This window comes from Schistocerca cancellata, chromosome 11, assembly GCF_023864275.1.
Source record: "Schistocerca cancellata isolate TAMUIC-IGC-003103 chromosome 11, iqSchCanc2.1, whole genome shotgun sequence".
Taxonomy (NCBI): domain Eukaryota; kingdom Metazoa; phylum Arthropoda; class Insecta; order Orthoptera; family Acrididae; genus Schistocerca; species Schistocerca cancellata.
The window spans coordinates 83695107-83701350 of record NC_064636.1 but is presented as its reverse complement, the minus strand read 5'-3'; positions in this window follow the sequence as shown (position 1 = coordinate 83701350).

The window sequence follows — 6244 nt, the reverse complement described above, 5'->3', positions numbered from 1 at the left end:
AGAGCAATTGTCATATCCAATCACTCAATGAATGCTACTTTTATGTCAGGTCTTTCGTTCCACTGTTGAATCTTCGAATTGTGTGTATTGAACTGGCAAGAGCTACAGATAGTGCCAAGACATACAGCCAAGCATTTTAAATGCATGTTGAATCAGAGCTTGAAGATGATACTGATTAGTTAAAAACCTTTGTTGAATTTGTATACCGTTACTTTAATATTTCCATTCCCCTCAAAACATTGGTAATACAAATCAGAGTAAGGATTGTACACTAAATTAATTCCTCTGCAACAGGAACAACACCCCTTTAAACATACATCTGCAAGTCATGGTTTCGCCTTCTACAGTACTTCACTCCCGGTCTCACTCCCTTCCCAAGGACTGCACACTTTTCATGTCTTTACACATTACTGTTACATCAGTGTGCAAATTTTAGTCTTTGTATTTTATCCTTGCTACCTTCAGAAATTCCTAGTGTATAGTCCAGCCAACAGTGTCAAACGCTTTCTCTGTATCCTCTTGGAAGATTTTTCGTAGGACCAATACTGCCTCATGTGTTGCTACTTTTTCCCAGATACCAAAGTAATGTTTCCTGATGTCAGTTGGCACCTACCAGTTTGTCCACTATTCTTTACTTAATTTGTGTCAAACTACAACCCTGACTTGCCACACTGATAGTTCTGTAATATTTCCAACTTTCAGTGCCTGGTTTTCTTGGAATAGGAATTATTACTTCCTTCTGAAACGTGAAGGTTTTTCACTTTTCTCTTATCTTGCATACCACATGGAATATTTCGACTTGGCTGTCTGTCTGAAGGATCTCCACAAATGTGAGGGAATGTCTACTCCAGGTGCTGTGTTTGGGTGTAGGTCTTCCATCACCATGTGAAATTATTCTCTTAGTCTATCTCCCACCTAGTCTTCATCTGTCTCTTATAATACTGTACTCTAATTTCTCTTGTTATAGTAAACAGTTGAAGTAAGACCCCGTATTCCAACTTTACTCTTTTGATGAATTTTATACAGAATCTAGTGTACCTTAGGTTAAAGGTAAGTTAAACAATACCCATTCTTCCTGCTACAATAAAAAATATTCCGAAAGAATATGTACACTCTGAATGCCTTGACACAGTGTATTTTTTGGAAAGTGGTCCATACATGAAGGTAGTTACCAGTCCTTTGTGCATTTAATAAAGTTTTTTTCTGCTCTGTTCATATAACACTAAGGTTTTTGGTTAGTCTATCTCTACAATAGAATGCATCTGGCTGTAATATCCAGAAAGGATACGGAAAGAACTTAATCCAACGAAAGTGACTGCTTATGGCAACCTTTATACTTTTGGGAAACCCTGCCTCCTTTTCACGAGTTTGTAAATGACTTTTTTCTTAATCTTCCTTAATGTGGCACAAATCAACTCTTCAATCATAACAGTTACCAGCAACAACAGAGTGAAACTGAAATAAGGTTGTGATACATAAGGAAAATCACACATGTTACCTATGTGGATTGCTAGTGTTTGTAACAGAAGCCTCTTTAAGAAATTTAATAAATCTAAAAGGAAAACTTAGCAGCAGAGTGCAAAATCACATGACATTCAAAGCAAAGGTTTCTTAGTAGCATGTGAAACATACCTTGAATATACTTTGCTCCTGCTGAACTAAACCAGTTAAAGGGTTCAAAGTTGTACTGAAGTATCACCATTATGCAGCCTGTTTTGTCGGCTTTGGTGAATAATAGTCAGTAAAAACCTTACTAATTTATATGAAGCTGGTATCTGTACAGATACCATTGGTGATCTTGCAGCTCTCGAAGAACGAAATTATAATGAAATCCAGACCTTTAGCCGCTTACAGGTGTTGATAATTAGGTATATTCAGCACACAATTTCTGATCTGTTATTGCCACATTTCCCATGAAATGATAATATCTTACACACACACAACTCAGGTCACCAAGCAACAGGATTATTATACAGAAACAAAAAATATAAATATCAATCTATTTTATTGGGCATTTACATATCATTACACCTTACCACAATCAACGTTACATGAACATAAATCCATCTGCCACACAGCAAAAAATAAGCTTAAATGGATAATTCAAAATATAACTTGACACAGAATAGCCTTAAAAAATTGAAATTTTATCAAGTGTCATCAGTGAAGAACTAAACATTTTTAAGCGTTGACACATGAACTGCAATCCAACATAATGGGTTACAAATACTCAGTTTGAGAATATAAAACATTTCTCCAACCACAGTTTTACTTCACTTGGCTCATACTGGAAGGAAATCCTAGGTTTACCACCTGACAGTGAATCAATACTGTGGCTATGGCAATCTCTTCCACAATCAGCAACTGAGGAACTGTTTACAGTTTGTACAGAAAATTTGAAAACTGTTTTTCAAATCAATCAGGACACTGATTTCTAAAGCACTTCCTTTAACTGTCTCAAAGATAGCTGAAAGACTATCTCTCTGCTTCTCCAGCAAATCAGCATACACAGGTGCTAACAATAGCTTGTAAAGGAAATACAAATTCAGGTGCACGATGGAATGACATCATACAGCGAATAATTTGGCTCTAGATACATTTATTGATAATTTCACTGGGACACACATACCAGGTCTAATGAATACTACATTTTACCCCACTGAAAAAAATTATATTCACACATATTGGACCTTGTAACGTACAAATAAAGCATTGTTTGACGAGACTAGATTGCAGAATCATGCTGGCGAGTGGCACAAGGAATAAAACAATCACATGATTTATTACAAACATGGTATAGGTGCCAATGGAGGAGTGAAACCATCACTTTTCTATCAGAGCTGTTAGCAAAGAGATCTTTTGAAGAAGTACAGGGATAGTTGTTATATGCAACATACAAAACAACAACACATGATAAGCCTTTATTTTTTTATAGCTGTAAAGAGTAATGTGAGTTATTTGGTTTTCCTTTTCATTCAAGTTGAAAATGCGAGATCCATTCATGAAGCACTAGCCATTTTCAAGGATTGGAATCCCATCTACTGGGTTACTGATTTCTTATAGTCAGAGATAAACGCAACTGATCAAGCATTTCCTCAGACAAAAGTTTACTTGTGCCTTTTCAGTCTGAAACAGGTTTGAGGAAGATGGCTGAATATATACCAAATGACATGAAGAGATTTCTGGGCATGTGGCAAAAAATTTCAGAATCACCAACAGAGAATTTACAGATCATACAGAAGAGATAATGAGGTTTCTCAGAGAAACGAATATGCATCACCGTACATTTAACAGCAGTGGCTATTGGTACATGAAAAGCGAGTGGAAGCTTATGAGGACAAGGGCAATTTTGATACGATTGACATTACAGGTGGAGTTGAAGCCATGAACAAGATTGTAAACAATTTTTTTCCTAAAATGGAATACAGATGGGACCTTGAATGGGGCTACTAGGGATATAAGAAATCAATTTCTTCCAAGCCTAATTAGAAAGTACTGTCTGCAGAATTCTGCCATCAAATCATAACAGAGATGTTCCACTGTTTTTTCATTTTTTTTTAAAGCAAGTTTGTGAAACGTGTCATGCAGTGATATGCACCAGGGAAAGTTGAGTTAACTGCAAGATTAGTGAATGTGAAGTTGGACAATGTTTTGTATGGAGAGTACAATGTTCAAAGACTGTAATTCTACCAAACTGCGCATGTGAAGATTTTGAGATATATAAATACCCATGCAAGCATTTCTGTGCAATCTTTATTTTCTATCCAGAGTGGGGTTTTGATAAAATACCAGAAAGCTGCAGGAATAGCACATTAATCTGTCTTCACGATATGTACAGGATTGGTTTCAGAAGTGTGTCTGCAGTAATTTCACATGAAGACAGCATCAATGAGGACACAGTTGAGGAAACACATATAGAGCATCACACTGGTACCTTAACCATTTCTTTGCAGCAATTTGAAGTGAAGGTGGTGTTCAAACAGGTCTATCATCTCACATACAACTGTATCAACAGTGAAACATTATGAAAAGTACTTGAATCACTCAGCAACTGTGTGCCAGATTTGCAGTTAGCAAACCCTGAAATTTGTGGTCTCCCTACAGCTGTGCATTACAATTTCCCAACAATAATATTAAGTAAGATGCCATTACTTTTTACAGGGCCTGGCATAAAGACCCCTCTCATTGTAATGTTCATATATTTGTGCCTTAATGGATAATTAACTACTAAGGAATAGATCACATGGAGGTCATAGCATTCCATTTGAAGGATCAAACAATAAGAGCTATCTAAAAAATACAAATAAGGGAGATCTTTATGCCAAGTTCTGTAAGCAAACTTTGTCACACATTTGAATTTTTAAGTAGCAATAGTGAAAAATATTTCTGTGTGGAAAGTTAATAAGGTAGTTGTATTGACCGTGATTCGTATTTCCTTTAACTAAGCAACAATGTCTACTTCACATTACAAGAAATTCTTGGATTGTTGAGAAACTGTTCAAAAATTACAATCAAGTTGCAAACATTTATGTGCCACAACAAATGGCAGTTTGATACACACGTGACCCACTATATGGATTGTTTTCCTTCAGGAATACTATCAATCTTCCAAGATATCCTTGGAATATAACAGTCTTGATGCAATCTGGTGTGAATTTTCCCATGGACTGAAGGCCAGAAATCCATCATACCTGAACCTAACAAATAAATTAACAACAAGTAATTGAGTTATGCAACATGAAGACAACTGATACACATGTTTTCAAGGCACAATTCCAAACTTTAGTACTCACTTCTTTTGGTGCCCGATGACATTGCTCACCAGCTGCAAAGCCCAGAACTACTTTATAACTGAATTTAATAAACATTACTGGTATTCCAGTAACAGTAATTGCTTCTGTGTAGTATCTGCAGTAACTCTGCAAAGTTATTAAGAACATTAGAACCAAGGTGGTAGATATCCAATATGTAGGTAACTGATACACATTAAGCTTCCAAAGCAAATAAAAAAACTCAGTACTCACTTCATTTGGTCCCAATGACATTGCTGACCAGATACCATATCAAGGAAACACTATACTCTTCTGTCAGAGTGATACTGGGCATTCTCAGATGTTCATGTCTTTATCTTTTTCTCTGTTTCACCTGAATCACTAGACATGTATTGAAGCAAGTGAGAGTAAGTGCATTCTTACTTGGAAAAAGAAATGCAAAATCTTTCCTCCATCAGTCATACGACATCTCAATGCCACTAAGATATATCTTGTTTATTTTTTCCACCTTTTCAACTCTCAACATTGTCCCATATTTGAATTAACCTAATTTAAAGTTAAAATCTTTTACTTCATATTTTAAAAAGTTCGCAAGTTCTACACTACTATCTAGTTTAATTCCTCAGAAAAATCTTTTCTCTGATGAACAATGAAAAATCCAGGATGGAATGTAACAATATTATGAAAAGGATAGTTGTTGCTGCTCAGCAAATAGTGAAAATGCTGAGTCACAGAAAGGCACAACAAAAAGACTGTCAGACTTATCTTTCGGGCAACAAGGGCCTTTTCAAAAGAGCGCGCGCACACACACACACTCACTCACTCACTCAGTCAGTCACAAACACACACACAAATGTAGCAACTATCCTTTTTATAATATTTTATCTATTGCTACTTCGAAATTCAAATGTGCAACAAAGTTTAAAATCAGAGACCAACGTAAAGACCTCATAGCATTCCATCTCGAGGATCAGAAATGACGGAGCTTATTTGTATTTTACATAGACAAAGAGCTATCTAAAATTCAAATAAAGTCATTTCTTACCCTTCAAATGGAAAGTTGTAATGTGTTTAAGACAGCTCTTGTAAGGCTTTTGGTATCGTTCTTCGCTATTGTTTGGAAGTTGATGGCACTGCTAATGGGAGACCACCAACTTCAGGATTTGCTAATTGCAAATCTTGCACACAGTTGCTCAGTGATTCAAGTACTTTTTGTAATGTTTCACTGTTGCTGCAGTTGTATGTGGGATTATAAATCTGTTTACACAGCTCCCTTGCTGAAAACTGCTGCAAAGGAATATTCTGGGTTTGAACAAGACCATCTGTATTTGCAACCTCGACAGCGTCCTCAGCTGCTTCAACTGCCTCCTCAACAGCTTCGTCACTACTACTGCCTTCATATGAAATTGCTGAAGAGCCACTTCTAAAGCCCACCCCATGCATTTCATCAAGACAGATTAATGGACTAGTCA